The sequence below is a fragment of the Eubalaena glacialis genome, chromosome 4 (assembly GCF_028564815.1).
Source record: "Eubalaena glacialis isolate mEubGla1 chromosome 4, mEubGla1.1.hap2.+ XY, whole genome shotgun sequence".
NCBI classification, from domain to species: domain Eukaryota; kingdom Metazoa; phylum Chordata; class Mammalia; order Artiodactyla; family Balaenidae; genus Eubalaena; species Eubalaena glacialis.
Genome location: NC_083719.1, coordinates 94,412,006 through 94,434,485, shown reverse-complemented (window position 1 = coordinate 94,434,485; position 22,480 = coordinate 94,412,006).

Below are 22,480 nucleotides of genomic sequence, written 5' to 3'. Positions count from 1 at the left end.
TCAAGGGCAAGAGCTGCTGCTTACTCATCTTTACATACTTGGACCTTTACGCAGAGCAAGGCCCAGAGGTGCATTCTATAAGCATTTGTGGAATTAGTTTAATGATACTGACTGTTCTTGAAAACCCCACGGGGAATCTCAATACCACCTGTGTTGCTGGTAGCGCTATGGCCTCTCTGTGGGAGGAGATCATTAAGACTTTATCAGGAAGTAGGGTCACTCATCCCTGATGACTCATCCTGAGCTGAAATGAGTAATGCTTAAAATCTGAAAAATCTACAAGGTTCTCTTTTAGCCACGTAGAGCTCACATTGCTGTCCAAAGCAATGTGCATTTGCATACTTAGGGAAAAATGAGTCTATCAAAGTTTAGTGGCTGGTCCAACTAACTTGCTGATAACAGAACCCAGGAACTATGTGACACAGGTAATACTCATCTGGTGCTCTTTGCATCTAGAGGCAGTGCAACTGGCAGTCATAGATGATCACATTAGTCCTCATTTACTAGCTTATTTGTGTGGTTATTTTATTGTTAGTCTCCTCCAAGGACTGTGTCACTTCCTGCTCACCACTGCATCACACAATGCCTATAGATAGTGGTCACAATAACTATTTGGGGAGAAAGGGAAGTTGGGAAGGAAGGACATGTGATAGCCTACTTTGGCTCACATCTTTGTTTCTCTTCATCTACTGCCTCTTTTCCAAATCCAACCACTTGATGTCCTCCTGTGTCACAGAATTCCATGGATCTTACTAGTACTTAAAGAGGGATTTTCTCCTGTTATTCTCTATCCACCAGATGTACATATCACTTAAGTAATTTCTTTGATCCCTTTCAACAGCACAGGGCCGAGGTGAATTATAGTCTTTCCTCTTAATTAAAAAATGAGGAGGAGACTATGACTTTCTAACACGGAGAGCTAATTTGTTAATTCCAGACAAGTAGACAGTAGGTTAGAAACTGGATGCTCTGAGAGATGGTGTGGCAGCTGTCTAACAGTAGCAGTATTCAATAAGGATGCTGATGTGCTATTTCAGTTAGGAAATTCTCTACTGTGCAGCACCCTTCTATTGGCACGTTGCAGGACATTTAGCGTCACTGGCTGCCATTCATTAAATGCCAGCAGTGCCTCTCAATCATTGTGACCACTCATGAAAGTTCAAGTATTTCCAGTTGCCTGCTAGTGGGAGGAGCATGGTACTGAGCTGGGTTGAGCACCACTAGGGGGAGACGATACAGGAGATGGCGATGATTTTGCTTCCTCTGGTTGAATTGCATTTTTAGTGTATCCTTTTGGAAACTACATTTCTCATTCCTAATGTATGATTCACTTCAGTTATCTCAAAGCCAGAGAGTAGGGCAGGAAGTTATCTCCCTGGATTCTTAACTACTAAATACGACAGTTCCTTCTCAATAAGCAGGCCTCCTAAACTGACTTAGTGCTTTCAAGCATTGAGAATTTACTGATAGAAATTTATGGTGGTACATTTACCGTACTCTTGTCTTTTCTGGCTGTAACCTAACTTCAATTTCTATTAAATTAGTCTAAGTGGCTAGATCACTTAATGGTAGTCTGATAGTGATTTCACTTGCAGCTTTGAGCTCTTCTCTCACACCAGCATAATGACTCCTTCAATCCCTTCAACCACTTGAGAAGGAGAACTTGTGTGTGTTTATAAGATTAGGGGAAGAAAGTGAGAGGAGTAGTAGAGAACATGGGTAGGTGAAAATTAAACATCATCTCTGGGATTTATAGTTGACCAAATATCTAACCAACAAGAAATAGAGAAAGGTATGTTTTCAGAGCTGGTCCTCAGTTTCTGCAGTGGTGAGTTGCTCTGGCCCTGGCAGAGAGGCCACCTGACCCATGGGGCAGGGTGAGACTGCACAGAATCCCACCTCCTGTGGTGCATGGGGGTGTCTTAAGTATGCCTGGGCATCAGGCAGTCCAACTTTATGACACATTCTTTGGTTTAAGGAAATAAGGGAAGAAACAGTGCTTCTCAGAGATGGAGATTTGTTTTTCCAGTATTTTTTTCAGTACTGCCTTCCTGACCATAAATTTTGGGTCACTTTGAATAAACATTAGAAAAATAGTTTCCGTGTATTATTTTTGAAGGAAACATTTTTTTTTCTCAGAATATATATATATATATATTCTTGTTTTTGTTTTGTTAGTTTCTGCTTTATAACAAAGTGAATCAGTTATACATATACATATGTTCCCGTATCTCTTCCCTCTTGCATCTCCCTCCCTCACACCCTCCCTATCCCACCCCTCTAGGTGGTCACAAAGCACTGAGCTGATCTCCCTGTGCTATGCGGCTGCTTCCCACTAGCTATCTATTTTACATTTGGTAGTGTATATATGTCCATGACACTCTCTCACCCTGTCACATCTCACCCCTCCCCCTCCTCATATCCTCAAGTCCATTCTCTAGTAGGTCTGTGTCTTTATTCCTGTCTTGCCACTAGGTTCTTCATGACCTTTTTTTTTTTTTTTCCTTAGATTCCATATATATGTGTTAGCATACTGTATTTCTTTTTCTCTTTCTGACTTATGAAGGAAACATATTTTAATACTACTTTTAATTTTATAAATGTGAAGCACACACTATAAAAATTCTAACACCAATAGTAAATTCAATAAGAAATAACTAACTCCAGATTCAAAATTTTCTTTGTCAGTACTGAAAATAGAATCTTAACCTTATAGCATGTTCTCTGAATATGTAAGCACTCTGAATATGTATGATGCTTGGTGAGCATCACAGTGCAGTGATAAATGGTGGAGGCCTTGAGTTCTAGCCATCAGACTGCCTGGGTTCAAATTCTGGCTTCACCATTTACTAGCTAATCTAACTTTCTGGCCTCAGTTTCCCCATCTCTAAAATGGGGATAATAAAAACACCTACATCACAAGACTTTTGTGATGACCAAGTGAACTAAAATATGTCAGGTTCTCAGAACATAACCTGACTCATGGGCAGCACAGTATAAGTATTAGCTATTTTTGGTTTACAGTCTTGGGTAAAGCTTAATTCAGAAGTTTTCCTTTTAACTCTCTTCGCTATGCACACTGATTCCTTAATATCTTCTCGTCCTGGTATTAAAAATCATGATGAAAAATGTTAGTTTAAGAATTCTTGAAATGAAAACTTTGGAATATGTCCTTTTCCCCCTCTCCCACTCCTTCTCTTCTCTACTGTGCCTTTTCTTTCCCTCCAACAAACAACCTTCAGAACATTACGAAATTGGAGAGGTGTGCCCTATTTCTTCATCTTCCTCTACCCTTGGGGTGCTCAGACCTCCAGGAACATACAGCCTGTCCACAGGAGACACCCACACCTTTCTGGCCCTCACAGACCCCCACTCCTGCCTCGTTTTCCCTCACTGTTCAAAAGCCCTGGCTTAGTCATTCACCGCAGGTTGGGAAGTTAATGGATGATGATGACCCCATATGTTCCCATATCCGAGGGTCTTTGCATTCTGTCCTTGAATCCCGGGAGAACCAACACCATAAGTGAATGAAATGAATCTCTGTGGTGGAATTTCAGGCATCATGTCAAGGCAGCTGTAAGGATTATTTTTGGACAGGGCCCCTTCTTAGTATCCCTCAGAATGTAGTACATAGGCAGCTGCCCAGCCCACTCAGCTTTCCCTTGTGCTTCAAGTGGTGAATGAGGCAAAAGAAAAGCTGGCTCCTTTAAGGGAGGGTGATAATACTGTTAAATAAATAGTTAGCTTTTCTTTCCTGGATATAGCAAATTCCAGGCTCAGAGGTCAGTTGGAATGTTGATAAGAAGGATACTTGCTTGCTTCTCAGGAAGGATTGTGAGTGAGGAATGAAAACATGAATCGAATTAGAAGTTTCATTTATAATTTACTGAGTAGCCAGGGAATATAATATGTCCATAAAGGAACTTAATGTTAATCCAAGATTTCAGTCACCTCCTAAAAAGACTTACCGTTAGAAAATAATAGGGTAGAAGGAGTTAGATGTTCATTTAGTTTGTTCTAATTGGAGCCAAGTAGGGGTCTGTAATGTTTTTCCTTTATCTTTCTGAAGGATCATATAGGTCTAGATAAAAAAGACTGCATTTTGAATTTGCTGCTTTGTCAAGAATGATGGTGGTGGCTTTTTCCTGTTTACCACCCACTGAAGCTGTGGAATGTGAAATGTTGGATGTTGTTTTAGATGGTCTCCATAAATAACCATCCACAGCCCTCCTGTCTCCCTATGTGAAATGCTTTTCTCATATCAAGAGGTGAAGTCGGGACCACTGAATCTGGACTGACCTTGGAACTTGCCTTGACCAATAGAATGCATCACAAACGATGTTCTGGGACTTTGGTGCTGAGGCCCCAAGAGAACCGGGAGTTCCCAGTCCCCTCCTCTTGGGGCCCAGTTTCTCTGCTGTGAGAAAGTTCAGACTAGACTATGGAATAATGTGAGAGACCCTGGAGGATCAGGGGTACCTTACATATCCCAGCCCCAGGTGAGTCCTCAGTCAAATGCAGCCACATGAATGGCCTCAGCTACACCACAAGGAACACAAAACTTGTAAGCAGGGACCAGCCGACTCTCAAAATTGGGAGCAATAGTAAACCATTGCTTTGCACCTCTAAATGCTGGGGTGGCTTTTAACACAGTAGTAGCTAACTAAGACAGGGGTTGATCTTCCTAATTCCCTGCAGTTTTCACTTCTTCTCTTGCACGTCACCTCAGGGACTTGCCTGGACTGAATCACAGGTCCTTCAGACCCAGGAGCTGGAAGTGCCTAGCTGAGAAGGTGGCAATGGGCCAGTGATCCTCCAGAAAAGGGCTGGCTGCTGCCGAGGTCACCTTCAAGCAATTCACAGCTGAGTCTTTCCAATGGGCCTGAGGGAAGTGAAAAAAGGATTCATTCTCTTGCATGTGTGGGGTTCAGATTACAAACTGTTCCATTATAAATTAGTGCAGCATGCTTCATCTAGGTATCATGGTGCTGCAGCCTCCTAATTTCTGATATGTTTGGCTACTCAACCATAAATACAGTTCTTCCTACATGTTAGCAATACATTGGACCACTCATATGTGCTTGTAGGAGAGCTCCTTCGTTTCTCTTCTTCTTTTTTTTTTTCTCTCAGCTGCCCTGGGGATAGGAAATGAGAGTCAAGACCCCCGCACATACTTTCAGACAGGACAGAGATTTCCAATGTATGCCCTTCTGAATATCAGTTCTGTGATATGAGATGCTAATAGCTATTATATGGCAAAGAAAGATTCTGGGCACTCAGGTTTAGGGGGGAAAGGCTAATCAGAGGTTTTTTGGGGTTTTTTTGCCTGGTTTTTCAGAGCCTTTGGTATACTAACATGCCTTGTGAATCTCCAGGAGAGTTTGTTATTTTGCTTTCTTTAATTATATATGACCACTACAAGTTCTCCCTTCCTCGCAAAGAAAAGAGCATCTCTAGGGACACGTGTTTCATAGGAGATTCTTTGGGCACTGCCCATTTTTAACAGGAGATTGTTGAAGTGTGGAAACATACTGTTGGAAACTCGGTCACAAATTTGCGTGAAGGAAGTGCAGAAGTTATGATCAACTATTTCTTGAACAAAGAGAACAGTAGGATTGATATCCTGCCAGGATATCAGATGAATACCTTTTATGGAAATCAGTACTTTTTCCATATGGAGAGGGGGAGAGTAAAGGATCCTTAAACACATGCTTATTCCTCATTCTCTTTTTTGAATATCCTGCTCTATAGCAAAATGTCAAGAAAATGTTTTCACGGTCTGTCTTGCCACCTAGAATGTTTGGGTGTCACTTGACAGTGGTAGTCATTGTGATACTAGGTCTGGAATTCTCCTTTCAGACTTCTTTCCATGGTGAAAAGCAGAGAAACTTCTGACCATGGTCACCATTCCCTATCCCCATGCTCACTGAGTGCTTGCTACTATCATCCTGAATGTTTGACATTGACAAACCCTTATGACCCATGGTAGTGGGTCAGAGGTTATCCCCTAGCTGGCTGATCACAGATGTTGCCTAATTTCTGACCCTCAACTGTAACCTGATGTTAAATTCTGTCTTGTGATTCTGGGTTCTGACCTAAATGGTAACAGTTTCATTCTATTCTCAGATTTCCTCAGAACGGGGTTTTGTAGGCTGCTAGGAAGACCTGATCATTCCCAGCTACAGGCTGTAGCATCTGGAAAGAAAGTCTACTCATGCTAACCAAAAGGTGGCATTAACATTTTCTTTAAGAGATGCTTCTGGATGACAATTAAATTTGATGAAATCCTATTGTTGCATTATCCAAGAACATTGCCCAATGCAAGGTGGGATTGACCTAGCAGTGTGGGCTGCATGAGCCTGCCTTTGTTCCTCACAATTACAGGGCACATACTCAAACTCATGACCCCAAATTGAGGTGATACAGATGCCCTTTTAGATTTCTTTCTGATGAGAACATATACAGTGTCTCTAGACTAATGGAAAATAAGTACCCTGTAACTCCGCATGCAAGGATGTCTGGTAAAACTGGACTGAAGGCAAAGCAGAGGACTGAGACTGAATTCAAATACCTATTTTTCTCTTCTGCTGAGTTGAAAACAATACAGCCTGCAGTGTTGGCCTGAAATGAGTTATTCATCCAGCTTCATTGATTAGGGACTATGCCCCTACTTTATAAAGGAAGACAGAAGGGGATAAAATGGCCAAAGTGGCAATCATGCCAAAGAGTCAAGTGGGATGCTCTGAAAAATCAGATCAGTGACTTTTCTTCCCTTGGTACGGATTGAGTAAAAGAGTGGAAAGAGAAGAAAGGAATGGATACCCCAACATTCTTACCTTGTGGGGAGTGGGAGTTTGAGCTGAAAGTCAGTAGAATTATGAGATGGGAAAGAACATCTCTTTTTCAACATAAATACATCTTAAAAAAAAATACAAACCCCTCCAAATTAGATGAAACTGGAAACATCAATCTGCCAATTGCAAATGCTACGTTACTCTGTAAAGATAAACTAATGAAATTTGTCAGTTTTATTGCAATGATGTTCCAAAGCATGCAATCTGGCATAGGCTGTGGCATAGCCTTAGGGTTAGGAAATATTTCCTTACTTATAATTCATAATTACTTCCGTTCAAAAACTTGACCCTTCCTGGCACCATCTGGATGAACGGCATGACTACATGACTCAGTAATGTCTGGTTAACTTGTCTTTTGAGAGGTGTCTATCATCTGGTGGTCCGCTTGTGAATGGCACATATTCATTTCAACCAAAAGACAGAATTTAGACACATCAAAACTGAAAAGCTCCAAGGTGCAAAAGCTCAAATACCTTGACATTTCATAGTGTGTTATGAAGATATTAAATGGCCGGTAGAGAAGATGTAAAAGGAACTGGAAGAAATGAAATGAACATGTAACGACTAAAGAGCATATAGGGAAAAGAACGAAAGCTGACTTAAAGATAAATTAGATAGTGCTTTCAAGGCTTTAGACTAGAAGGTGAGCCAATGATAGGCATTTTCTTTTACTGCCTATGCCCATGTAATATTTTCAACATTTCACAGCATGCAAACCACACAAAACTCCTGAAAGAGAGAGTCATTACCTCGCTCATTTTGCAGAGAGGAAAGGGACTCAGGTTAAAATGACTTGCTTCTGGTTGCTCAGCCCAGTAAGTCAGAATCATAATACAGAGTTTCTGACTCTAAACTTATTGCTCTTTTCACTATATCATACCTACCTTGGTCTTTTCATGTGGTTGATTTACTACCATGTCTGCTTGGATCTGTCTTTGAGGTCCTCTACTCCCACCCCCGACTTTTTAAAACTGACCTAGAGCTGGGAGAGAATTGGAATCAGTGGAGATCAGGAGCAGGTCTACAGAGAGCTGTCTCATCCAGCCTGTCTCAGGTTGGATGTAGAACATTGGGCTGCTTTGTATCTGTGTTTAAGCTGTTCAGTTGGTTCTGTCCTGTACCATGGGGATCTTCCGCTCTCAGCCAGGACATGGGGGGAGGGTGGAGTATTTCCTGTCAGTCTATTTCTAATGTGAGAGGAAGCGATTCCTTAAGTGGAGGTAAGCAAAGGCTAACTGAAGCGTAATGAAAGTCCCAGCACTTCTGATACTTTCTTATAAAACTGAGCTTAAAAGACGAATGAAAGTGTGAAAAGTCAACTCTTCCAGCTTTGTATCTGCATTTGAAAGTCTGTCACACAGAAGACCTTGCGAGTGTAAAGTTAATTTTATTTATTATCTTTTCTATGATTTGGGATCAAGAGGTGAACAGAACCACTTGTAATTTGTTTTTCAAGGAGCATCAGACTTTGATGGAGACACAAGAAGGGCAGGATATTCTTTCTGAAGCTTCAGTTTCAAAACCTATAGTATTAAAGGAAAGCTAAAAACAAGCTCTCCTCATTTTGCAAAATTTTCTTGAGTGGAATTGAAGGGCTTGTTGCAAATAGCATATTTTGCCTTGGCAGTGAGCAGAATGAGACGTCTACTAGGGAAAGCAAAGCTTTATAGTGTTTTGCAAGAGGTGTTGTTAATTATGTGGGTTGAACTATCCTCTCGGTAGATCAGATCCCAGCTCCAGATAACCCACATTGCTGGATTTTGTGTGTGTGTGTGTTTAAGTATAAAACATTTGATAGAGAAAAGTAAAGAGTACAACAATGAACTGTGTACCCATTGCTCACCTCTATCAAATTGTATCATTTAGCCATATTTGTTTCAGTATAATTTAAAATAAATGAAACATTACAGAAACAGGGGAAGCCCACTGGTACCCTTCTCCCCTTTATGGCCCCCTTTTCAAAATATCAGTATCCAGAAATGGAAGTTCATTTCCATTGTTTTTTATTTTGATTTTTTGGTAAACGTTTTAACTGAATAGCACACAGAAGTGAGCAAATCATAGTGACATATAATGATAGATAATATACATATAATGAGCATATCCATCTCAATCGATGTTTGCTAAGTGAACATACCCATGTAACTGCCACCCTGATCAAGATACAGACTTCTAACAGGACTCTGGAAGCCTCTCTTGGGCGCCTTTATAATCATTATCCCTGCTGAAACTAATTACTCTTCTGACCCCTATCGTAATTGATCAGTTTTGCCTGTTTTTGAACTTCGTATGAATGGAATCATGTACTATTTTGTGAAAGATTTCTTAGGCTCCACATTGTTTATGAACTTGATATGTGTTGCTGCATATTACTACTTCATCCTTTTCACTGCTGTATGGTGAATTTTAAATAACAGTTTACTTAGTCTATTCTACAGTTGATGGATATTCGGATGTTTTGGCTCTTATGAATGCTGCTGCCAAGACCAGGGATGGGACTAGAGTGAGGCAAGAGAGGTGCCTGGGGTGCAAAATTTGAGGAAGCACTCACTCTCAGGATCACACTGGCACTTTTATGACCCTGGGAGTGAGCGCCTCCTCAAATTTTGGGTACTAGGCATCTCCCTTACTTCACCCTACTCCTGGTACTGGCCAAGAACACCCTTGCCTATGTCTTTGTTTGCCTGCATTTCTGTTAGGATATACTTAGGAATGGAATTGACAGATCACAAGATCCATGAATGTTTATGTTTTAAAGGTACTACCAAACCGTTTTCCAGAGTGATTAAACCAATTTTATATTCAATAGCGTATGAGAGTTCCAGATGCTCCACATCTTTGCAACAGTTGATATTAAGGGATTTTTACTGTTGTTTATTGGTCATTTAAATATTCTTTTTGAGGTATTGTATCTAAGTCCTTTCCCCCATTTTTTTTTTTTTTTTTATTTCTTAAAAATTATATTTCTTTATTCTTCTTTTTTTTTTTTTTTTTTTTAAACATCTTTATTGAAGTATAATTGCTCTACAATGGTGTGCTAGCTTCTGCTTTACAACAAAGTGAATCAGTTACACATACACATATGTTGCCATATCTCCTCCCTCCCGCATCTCCCTCCCTCCCACCCTCCCCATCCCACCCCTCCAGGTGGTCACAAAGCACCAAGCTGATCTCCCTGTGCTATGCGGCTGCTTCCCACTAGTTATCTATTTTACATTTGGTAGTGTATATATGTCCATGACACTCTCTCACCCTGTCACATCTCACCCCTCCCCCTCCCCATATCCTCAAGTCCATTCTCTAGTAGGTCTGTGTCTTTATTCCCATCTTGCCACTAGGTTCTTCATGACCTCTTTTTTTTTTTTTTTTTTTTTTCCCTTAGATTCCATATATATGTGTTAGCATACTGTATTTGTTTTTCTCTTTCTGACTTACTTCACTCTGTATGACAGACTCTAACTCCATCCACCTCATTACAAACACCTCCATTTCATTTCTTTTTATGGCTGAGTAATATTCCATTGTATATATGTGCCACATCTTCTTTATCCATTCATCCGATGATGGACACCTAGGTTGCTTCCATGTCCTGGCTATGGTAAACAGAGCTGCAATGAATATTTTGGTACATGACTCTTTCTGAATTATGGTTTTCTCAGGGTATATGCCCAGTAGTGGGATTGCTGGGTCATATGGTAGTTCTATTTGTAGTTTTTTAAGGAACCTCCATACTGTTCTCCATAGTGGCTGTATCAATTTACATTCCCACCAACAGTGCAAGAGTGTTCCCTTTTCTCCACACCCTCTCCAGCATTTATTGTTTCTAGATTTTTTGATGATGGCCATTCTGACCGGTGTGAGATGATACCTCATTGTAGTTTTGATTTGCATTTCTCTAATGATTAATGATGTTGAGCATTCTTTCATGTGTCTGTTGGCAATCTGTATCTCTTCTTTGGAGAAATGTCTATTTAGGTCTTCTGCCCATTTTTGGATTGGGTTGTTTGTTTTTTTGTTATTGAGCTGCATGAGCTGCTTGTAAATCTTGGAGATTAATCCTTTGTCCGTTGCTTCATTTGCAAATATTTTCTCCCATTCTGAGGGTTGTCTTTTGGTCTTGTTTATGGTTTCCTTTGCTGTGCAAAAGCTTTTAAGTTTCATTAGGTCCCATTTGTTTATTTGTGTTTTTATTTCCATTTCTCTAGGACCTGGGTCAAAAAGGATCTTGCTGTGACTTATGTCATACAGTGTTCTGCCTATGTTTTCCTCTAAGAGTTTGATAGTGTCTGGCCTTACACTTAGGTCTTTAATCCATTTTGAGTTTATTTTTGTGTATGGTGTTAGGGAGTGTTCTAATTTCATACTTTTACATGTACCTGTCCAATTTTCCCAGCACCACTTATTGAAGAGGCTGTCTTTTCTCCACTGTATATGCTTGCCTCCTTTATCAAAGATAAGGTGACCATATGTGCGTGGGCTTATCTCTGGGCTTTCTATCCTGTTCCATTGATCTATATTTCTGTTTTTGTGCCAGTACCAAACTGTCTTGATTACTGTAGCTTTGTAATATAGTCTGAAGTCAGGGAGCCTGATTCCTCCAGCTCCATTTTTCGTTCTCAAGATTGCTTTGGCTATTCGGGGTCTTTTGTGTTTCCATACAAATTGTGAAATTTTTTGTTCTAGTTCTGTGAAAAATGCCAGTGGTAGTTTGATAGGGATTGCATTGAATCTGTAGATTGCTTTGGGTAGCAGAGTCATTTTCACAATGTTGATTCTTCCAATCCAAGAACATGGTATATCTCTCCATCTATTTGTATCATCTTTAATTTCTTTCATCAGTGTCCTATAATTTTCTACATACAGGTCTTTTGTCTCCTTAGGTAGGTTTATTCCTAGGTATTTTATTCTTTTTGTTGCAATGGTAAACGGGAGTGTTTTCTTAATTTCACTTTCAGATTTTTCATCATTAGTATACAGGAATGCAAGAGATTTCTGTGCATTAATTTTGTATCCTGCTACTTTACCAAATTCATTGATTAGCTCTAGTAGTTTTCTGGTAGCATCTTTTGGATTCTCTATGTATAGTATCATGTCATCTGCAAACAGTGACAGCTTTACTTCTTCTTTTCCGATTTGGATTCCTTTTATTTCTTTTTCGTCTCTGATTGCTGTGGCTAACACTTCCAAAACTATGTTGAATAATAGTGGTGAGAGTGGGCAACCTTGTCTTGTTCCTGATCTTAGTGGAAATGGTTTCAGTTTTTCACCATTGAGGACAATGTTGGCTGTGGGTTTGTCATATACGGCCTTTATTATGTTGAGGAAAGTTCCCTCTATGCCTACTTTCTGCAGGACTTTTATCATAAATGGGTGTTGAATTTTGTTGAAAGCTTTCTCTGCATCTATTGAGATGATCATATGGTTTTTCTCCTTCAATTTGTTAATATGATGTATCACGTTGATTGATTTGCGTATATTGAAGAATCCTTGCATTCCTGGAATAAACCCCACTTGATCATGGTGTATGATCCTTTTAATGTGCTGTTGGATTCTGTTTGCTAGTATTTTGTTGAGGATTTTTGCATCTATGTTCATCAGTGATATTGGCCTGTAGTTTTCTTTCTTTGTGACATCTTTGCCTGGTTTTGGTATCAGGGTGATGGTGGCCTTGTAGAATGAGTTGGGGAGTGTTCCTCCCTCTGCAATATTTTGGAAGAGTTTGAGAAGGATAGGTGTTAGCTCTTCTCTAAATGTTTGATAGAATTCGCCTGTGAAGCCATCTGGTCCTGGGCTTTTGTGTGTTGGAAGATTTTTAATCACAGTTTCAATTTCAGTGCTTGTGATTGGTCTGTTCATATTTTCTATTTCTTCCTGGTTCAGTCTCGGCAGGTTGTGCATTTCTAAGAATCTGTCCATTTCTTCCAGGTTGTCCATTTTATTAGCATAGAGTTGCTTGTAGTAATCTCTTATGATCGTTTGTATTTCTGCAGTGTCAGTGGTTACTTCTCCTTTTTCATTTCTAATTCTGTTAATTTGAGTCTTCTCCTTTTTTCTCTTGATGAGTCTGGCTAATGGTTTATCAATTTTGTTTATCTTCTCAAAGAACCAGCTTTTAGTTTCATTGATTTTTGCTATTGTTTCCTTCATTTCTTTTTCATTTATTTCTGATCTGATCTTTATGATTTCTTTCCTTCTGCTAGCTTTGGGGTTTTTTTGTTCTTCTTTCTCTAATTGCTTTAGGTGCAAGGTTAGGTTGTTTATTCGAGATGTTTCCTGTTTCTTGATGTAGGCTTGTATTGCTATAAACTTCCCTCTTAGAACTGCTTTTGCTGCATCCCATAGGTTTTGGATCGTCGTGTCTCCATTGTCATTTGTTTCTAGGTATTTTTTGATTTCCCCTTTGATTTCTTCAGTGATCACTTCATTATTAAGTAGTGTATTGTGTAGCCTCCATGTGTTTGTATTTTTTACAGATCTTTTCCTGTAATTGATATCTAGTCTCATAGCGTTGTGGTCGGAAAAGATACTTGATACGATTTCAATTTTTTTAAATTTACCAAGGCTTGATTTGTGACCCAAGATATGATCTATCCTGGAGAATGTTCCATGAGCACTTGAGAAAAATGTGTATTCTGTTGTTTTTGGGTGGAATGTCCTATAAATATCGATTAAGTCCATCTTGTTTAATGTATCATTTAAAGCTTGTGTTTCCTTATTTATTTTCATTTTGGATGATCTGTCCATTGGTGAAAGTGGGGTGTTAAAGTCCCCTACTATGATTGTGTTGCTGTTGATTTCCCCTTTTATGGCTGTTAGTATTTGCCTTATGTATTGAGGTGCTCCTATGTTGGGTGCATAAATATTTACAATTGTTATACCTTCCTCTTGGATCGATCCCTTGATCATTATATAGTGTCCGTCTTTGTCTCTTGTAATTGTCTTTATTTTAAAGTCTATTTTGTCTGATATGAGAATTGCTACTCCAGCTTTCTTTTGATTTCCATTTGCATGGAATATCTTTTTCCATCCCCTCACTTTCAGTCTGTATGTGTCTCTAGGTCTGAAGTGGGTCTCTTGTAGACAGCATATATATGGGTCTTGTTTTTGTATCCATTCAGCCAGTCTGTGTCTTTTGGTGGGAGCATTTAATCCATTTACATTTAAGGTAATTATCGATATGTATGTTCCTATTCCCATTTTCTTAAATGTTTTGGGTTTGTTATTGTAGGTGTTTTCCTTCTCTTGTGTTTCTTGCCTAGAGAAGTTCCTTTAGCATTTGTTGTAAAGCTGGTTTGGTGGTGCTGAACTCTCTCAGCTTTTGCTTGTCTGTAAAGGTTTTAATTTCTCCATCAAATCTGAATGAGATCCTTGCTGGGTAGAGTAATCTTGGTTGTAGGTTTTTCTCCTTCATCACTTTAAGTATATCCTGCCACTCCCTTCTGGCTTGCAGCGTTTCTGCTGAAAGATCAGCTGTTAACCTTATGGGGATGCCCTTGTGTGTTATCTGTTGTTTTTCCCTTGCTGCTTTTAATATGTTTTCTTTATATTTAATTTTTGATAGTTTGATTAATATGTGTCTTGGTGTGTTTCTCCTTGGATTTATCCTGTATGGGACTCTCTGTGCTTCCAGGACTTGATTAACTATTTCCTTTCCCATATTAGGGAAGTTTTCAACTATAATCTCTTCAAATATTTTCTCAGTCCCTTTCTTTTTCTCTTCTTCTTCTGGGACCCCTATAATTCGAATGTTGGTGCGTTTAATGTTGTCCCAGAGGTCTCTGAGACTGTCCTCAGTTCTTTTCATTCTTTTTTCTTTATTCTGGTCTGCAGTAGTTATTTCCACCATTTTATCTTCCAGGTCACTTATCCGTTCTTCTGCCTCAGTTATTCTGCTATTGATCCCATCTAGAGTATTTTTAATTTCATTTATTGTGCTTGTCATCGTTTCTTGGTTCCTCTTTAGTTCTTCTACGTCCTTGTTAAATGTTTCTTGCATTTTGTCTATTCTATTTCCAAGACTTTGGATCATCCTTACTATCATTATTCTGAATTCTTTTTCAGGTAGACTACCTATTTCCTCTTCATTTGTTAGGTCTGGTGTGTTTTGACCCTGCTCCTTCATCTGCTGTGTGTTTTTCTGTCTTCTCATTTTGCTTATCTTACTGTGTTTGGGGTCTCCTTTTCACAGGCTGCAGGTTCGTAGTTCCCGTTGTTTTTGGTATCTGTCCCCAGTGGCTAAGGTTGGTTCAGTGGGTTGTGTAGGTTTCCTGGTGGAGGGAACTAGTGCCTGTGTTCTGGTGGATGAGGCTGGATGTTGTCTTTCTGGTGGGTTCGTCCACGTCTGGTGGTGTGTTTTGGGGTGTCTGTGGCCTTATTATGATTTTAGGCAGCCTCTCTGTTAATGGATGGGGCTGTGTTCCTCTCTTGCTAGTTGTTTGGCATAGGGTGTCCAGCACTGTAGCTTGCTGGTCGTTGAGTGAAGCTGGGTCTTGATGTTGAGATGGAGATCTGTGAGAGATTTTCGCCGTTTGGTATTACGTGGAGCTGGGAGGTCTCTTGTGGACCAGTGTCCTGAAGTTGGCTCTCCCACCTCAGAGGCACAGCCCTGATGCCTGGCTGGAGCACCAAGAGCCTTTCATCCACACGGCTCAGAATAAAAGGGAGAAAAAATGGAAAGAAAGAAAAAAAGAGGATAAAATAAAATAAAATAAAGCAATTATAATAAAAAATAAGAAAAATAATTATTAAGAGTAAATTTATTAAGAAAAAAATTTTTTTTAATTTTTAAAAATAGATTTATTAATTTTTTATACTAAAAATAAGAAAAAAATTATTTAGAAAAAATTTATTAAGAAAAAAAATTTTTTTAAATAAAAAATATGAAAAAACTTATTAAAAAAATTTTTTTAAAAATAGAAAATAAGGAAAAAATTATTAAGAAAACATTTATTAGGGAAAAAAAATTTTTAAGCCAAAAAAAAAAAAAAAAAAAAAAAAAAAAAAAAAAAAAACGGACGTACCTAACCCTAGGACTAACGGTGAGAACAAAGCTATACAGACAAAATCTCACCCAGAAGCATACACATCTACACTCACAAAAAAAAGGAAAAGGGGAAAAGTTAATATATCCTGCTCCCAAAGTCCATCTCCTAAATTTGGGATGATTCGTTGTCTATTCAGGTATTCAACAGATGCAGGCACATCAACTTGTTTGTGGAGCTTTAATCCGCTGCTTCTGAGGCTGCTGGGAGAGATTTCCCTTTCTCTTCTTTGTTCGTACAGCTCCCGGGGTTCAGCTTTGGATTTGGACCCGCCTCTGCATGTAGGTCCCCTGAGGGCGTCTGTTCCCCGCCCAGACAGAACGGGGTTAAAGGAGCAGCTGATTCGGGGGCTCTGGCTCAGTCAGGCCGGGGGGAGGGAGCGGTACGGAGGAGGCGGGGCGAGCCTGCGGCGGCAGAAGCCGGCGTGACGTTGCAGCAGCCTGAGGCGCGCCGTGCGCTCTCCCGGGGAAATTGTCCCCGGATTACGGGAGCCTGGCCGTGGTGGGCTGCACAGGCTCCCGGGAGGGGCGGTGTGGAGAATGACCTGTGCTCGCCCACAGGCTGTTTGGTGGTGGCAGCAGCAGCCTTAGCGTCTCGCGCCCGTCTCTGGAGTTCGTTTAAGTGGCGCTCTGAATCCCCTCTCCTTGCACGCCGCGAAACAAAGAGGCAAGAAAAAGTCTCCTGCCTCTTCGGCAGCTGCAGACTTTTTCTCGTGCACCCTCCCGGCTAGTTGTGGTGCGCTAGACCCTTCAGGCTGTGTTCACGCAGCCAACCCCAGTCCTCTCCCTGGGATCCGACCGAAGCCCGCGCCTCAGCTCCCAGCCCCCGCCCGCCCCGGCGGGTGAGCAGACAAGCCTCTCGGGCTGGTGAGTGCTGCTCGGCGCCGAGCCTCTGTGCGGGAATCTCTCCGTTTTTCCCTCTGCGTCCCTGTTGCTGTGGGATCCGCGCTGATAGCCGCGGCTCGCGCCCGTCTCTGGAGCTCGTTTAGGCGGTGCTCTGAATCCCCTCTCCTTGCGCGCCGCGAAACAAAGAGGCAAGAAAAATTCTCTTGCCTCTTTGGCAGCTGCAGTCTTTTTCCCGGACTCCCTCCCGGCTAGCACCGAAGCCCGAGCCCCGGCTCCCAGGCCCCGCCCGCCCCGGCGGCTGAGCAGACAAGCCTCTCGGGCTGGTGAGTGCTGGTCGGCACCGCTCCTCTGTGCGGGAATCTCCGCTTTGCCCTCCGCACCACTGTGGCTGCGCTCTCCTCCGTGGCTCCGAAGCTTCCCCCCTCTGCTACCCGCAGTCTCTGCCCACGAAGGGGCTTCCTAGTGTGTGGAAACCTTTCCTCCTTCACAGCTCCCTCCCACTGGTGCAGGTCCCGTCCCTATTCTTTTGTCTCTGTTATTTCTTTTTTCTTTTGCCCTACCCAAGTACGTGGGGATTTTCTTGCCTTTTGGGAGGTCTGACGTCTTCTGCCAGCGTTCAGTGGGTGTTCTGTAGGAGCAGTTCCACGTGTAGATGTATTTCTCATGTATCTGTGGGGAGGAAGGTGATCTCCGCGTCTTACTCTTCCGCCATCTTGCCCCTCCCTCCTCCCTTTCCCCCATTTTTAATTTAGTTGTCTGTTTTTCTTTTTTTCTTGTTCATTTGTAGGAATTTATATATTTTAGACCCTTTGGCTATATGTGCATTTTAAAGGCTTCTTTCTCTTTATGGCTTGACTTTTCATTCCTTAATGACTTATTTTGATAAACAGGAATTTTATATTTTTAATGAATTCCAATTTATCAATCTTTCATTTATGGTTAGTGTCTTTTCCTCCTGTTTAAGAAATTTTTGCCTAACTCAAGGTCACAAAGATACCCTCCTATGTTACCTTCTAAAAATTTTATTCCTTTTTTTAAATTGAAGTACAGTTGATTTACAATGTTGGGTTAGTTTCTGGTATACAGCAAAGTGATTCAGTTATACATAAATTCTTTTTCATAGTCTTCTTCATTATAGGTTATTATAAGGTATTGAATATAGTTCCTTGTACTATACAGTAGGACCTTGTTGTTTATTTCATACATAGTAGTTTCGGTTAATCCCCAGCTCCTAATTTATCCCTCCCCACTTCACTTTCCCCTTTGGTAACCATAAGTTTGTTTTCTGTCTGTGAGGCTGTTTCTGTTTTGTAAAAAAGGTCATTTGTGTTTTAGAGTCCACATATAAGTTATATTGTACGATATTTGTTTTTCTCTGTCTGACTTACTTCACTTAGTATAATCTTCAATTAGTATAATCTTAGTATAATCTCTGTCTGACTTACTTCTCTTAGTATAATCTCATGGACCATCCATGTTGCTGCAAATGGCATAATTTCATTCTTTTTTATGCCCAAGTAATATTCCATTGTATATATATATACCACATCTTCTTTATCCATTCATCTGTTGATGGACATTTAGTTGCTTCCATGTCTTGGCTATTGTAAACAGTGCTGCAATGAACACTGGGGTACACGTATCTTTTTTTTTTTAAATAAATTTATTTATCTATTTATTTTTGGCTGCATTGGGTCTTCGTTGCTGCATGTGGGCTTTCTCTAGTTGTGGCGAGCGGGGGCTACTCTTCGTTGCAGTGCGCGGGCTTCTCATTGTGGTAGCTTCTCTTGTTGCAGAGCACGGGCTCTAGATGCGTGGGCTTCAGTAGTTGTGGCTCGCAGGCTCTAGAGCACAGGCTCAATAGTTGTGGTGCGTGGGCTTAGTTGCTCCGTGGCATGGGGGATCTTCCTTGACCAGGGATCGAACCGTGTCCCCTGCATTAGCAGGTGAATTTTTAACCACTCCACCACCAGGGAAGTCCTCATGTATCTTTTTGAAGTATGGTTTTCTCCAGATATATGCCCAGGAGTGGAACTGCAGGATCATATGGTAACTCTATTTTTAGTTTTTTAAGGAACCTCCATACTGTTTTCTATAGTAGCTGCACCAATTTACTTTCCAACCATTCCAATCCCTTTTCTCCACATCCTCTCCAGCATTTATTGTAAAACTTTTATTCTTTTAATATTTATATCTAGAATCCATGTGAAGTTAAATTTTATGTATGACGTAGGGAAGGAGTAAAAGCTTGTTTTTTTTTTCATATGTAAGCCAATTACTTTAGCATAATTTATTGAAGAGATAAACCGTTTTCCACTGTATTCCAGTGACAACTTTGTCATAAATTAGGATCTGTTTCTAGCTATTATATTCAGCCCAATTATCTACTTGTCTATATTTGCACCAACAAAGGAAGTTTAAATATTTATGTCTAATTTTTATGATTTTTTATTTCTTTCTCTTACATAATTGCAATTGTTAGGCCCTGCAGTACAATGTTGAATAGAAGTGGTAAGAATGGGCATCCTTGCATTACCCTGATCTTAGGGAGAGATTGTTCAATATTTCAAAGTTAGGTATCTTATTAGTTGTAGGTCTTCCTTAGATGCTCTTTATCAATTTGAGATATTTTCTTCTAAGTTTGTAAGTACTTTTATCATGAATGGGTAAGTAAAATTGTGTCAAAATTTTTTCTATATCTATTATGTGATTATATAATTTTTCTCCTTTAATATGTTACTCTGATGAATTGCATTGTTTGAATCTCATAAATTGTCAATCTTGTATTACTGAAATGAATCCTTGTTTGCAACATATTATCCTTTTTATTTATGTCTATATTCTATTCACTAATATCATTATTATTGAGTCTATGCTCATGAGGAACACAGTCTCTAATATGATTTTGTGGTCTTGATGTCAGCATTATGTAGGCCTCATAGAGTGAGTTGGCAAGTATTGTATCCTCCTCCATTTTTAAAAAGAGTGGATCTAAAACTGATATTTCTTTCTAAACTATTTGATAGTATTCACCAGTGAAACCATCTTGGAGTGACATTTTCTTTGTGGGGGAATTTTAAGTTACAATTTAATTTCTTTAATGGATTTAGGGATACTTACATTGTTCTTGTTCCAATTTTTATAAGTTTTTTCCCAAGGAATTTATGCATTTAATGTATGTTGACAAATTTATTGGCATAAAATTGTTCATAATATTTTTCTTTTTAATGGCCCTAGTATATGTGGTGATATTCCCTCTTTAATTCCTGATATTTAGAATTTGTAGTTTCTCTTTATTTCATTCAATCTTGCTAGAGATTTTTCAGTTTTATTATTCTTTTCAATATAGAAACACTTCTGACATTAGTCATTTTCTCTATTTATTGTTTTCCATTTTACTGATCTCTGCTGTCATTTTGTTATTTTCTCTCTTCTACTTGTGGTTCAATTTACTCTTCTTTTATAGATCCTTAAAGATAAGCATAGATCATTGATTGTGGCTTTTAAGTCGGGCCTTTAAGTTAAAATTTCCTTATAAGTACTGCTTTAGTTGCATCCTGTACATTGTGACATAATGTTTTTTCATTTTCATTTAGTTCAAAATATATTTTGAACTAAACTATTTTCATTGCTGTGTCTGAGTTATTTATGAGTGTTTTGTTTAATTTATAAATATTTGAGGGATTTTTTAACCATCTTAAGGTTAGTGGTTTCTAATTTAATACTGGCATGATCAAATAACATCCTCTCTATGATTTTTTTTGTGTCTATGATTTTGATTCCTTAAAATTAATTGAGACTTGATTTATGGGTCAGTATATGGTCTTTCTTGGTGAATATTCCATGTACACTTGAAAATAATGTCTCCTGTAGTTATCAGATATTAGAATCTATAAATGTTAACTAGGTCAATTTGGTGGATAGTGTTCAAATCTTTAAAATATTTCTAATTTTTTAAAAGTAATACAGAAACGCTTTAAGGTCAGCAGCTTTCAGTGGGGAGTTGTTGCATTGCTTTTATTAATTTTTTATTCGTGTATTTGAGTACTTTTTTGTTAGGTACATATACATTTCTTCTTTATGAACTGTGACTTTTGTTACTGTGACATATTTATACAGCCACACTAGCTTTATTATGCTTTGTGTTTAAATGGTAAATCTTTAAATCCATTGTTTAGTAATTGGTATATGTCCTTCAGTATGTTTCTTATAATCAACATATAGTTGGACTAGGTCTTGCTTTTTTGTCCAATATAGCAATCTAAGCTTTTAAATAAGTTTTATTGCATTTATATTTAATGTAATTATTGACACACTTGTAGATAAGTCTGTTCTCTTGGTGTTAAATTTTATTTGTTCCATTGGCTCTTTTTCCCTCCTTCTTTCTTGCCTTTTATCATTAAATTTAATAATTTTAGTATTTCTTTCCATCCATCTATTGACTTTTAATTTTATCTTTTCTATTTTATCTCTAGTGGTTGTTCCAGAGTTGTACTATCTAATGGAAATATAATATGAGTCATAAATGTGGGCCAAGTATAATTTCAAATATTCTAGTAGGCACATTAAAATAGTAAAAATAGGGAATTCCCTGGTGGTTAGGAGTGGTTAGGACTTCATGATTTCACTGGCGAGGGTGCGGGTTCAATCTGGCCAGGGAACTAAGATCCCTCAAGCCACATGGCATTGCCAAAAAATAAAAAATAAAATAGTAAAAATAAACAGGTAGAATTAATCTTGCTAATATATTTTATTAAAATCAATATATTCAAACTATTATCATTTCAAATGTAATCAATATAAAATTTTTAATGAGATACTTTACATTCTTTGTTCCTTCCAAGTCTTTGAAATTTGGTTGTATTTTACACTATAGCACATCTAAATTCTGACTAGGAACACTTTAAGTGCGGACTAGCTAGAGATCTGCACCAACTACCACATTGAATGGTGCAATACAAACAGTCTGCAGCAAATATTTTCCTGCTTCATGAACACTGTCAGGGACCTTACAAAGTATACTCCAATGAACACTTTCCTGATCTTTGTAATCTTATTGCTGTATATTTTACATATATATATATATATATATATATATATATATATATATATATATACACACACACATATACACACATATATGCTGTACTTCACATTTCTCACATTTTTAAAACAAACAATCTTTTAAAGAATTTTAAATATGTAGTTGACCCTTGAACAATGCAAGGGTTAAGGGTGCCAACCCTCCATGCAGTCGAAATCTGTATAATTTATAGTTGGCCATCCATATCAGTGGTTCCTCCATATCTGCAATTCCACATTCGTGGATTCAACCAACTGTGGATTGTATAGTAATATAGAATTTATTATTGTAAAAAATTTGTGGACAAGTGCTCCTGTGCATTTCAAACTCATGTTGTTCAAAGGTCAACTTTATATGTGTATCTATAACACATATTGTGTATTAATGTGTATATAGAAATAATAATTTTTAGATGTAAAATCATATAGTATATATTTATGAACATTTTAATGTGTTTTTTTTTTGTGTTCTTTATTCATTGTTTTATAACTTCAGCCTAAGGAATGTTCAGTATTTCGTGTAGTACAGATCTGCTGGAGAGTAATTCTTTCAACTATTTTTTCTGAGAAAATCTTTATTCCATTTTTAGCAGACATTTTTGCTGTGTGTAGAATATTAGATTTACAGGGTGTTTTATTTCCATAATTTATAATGTAG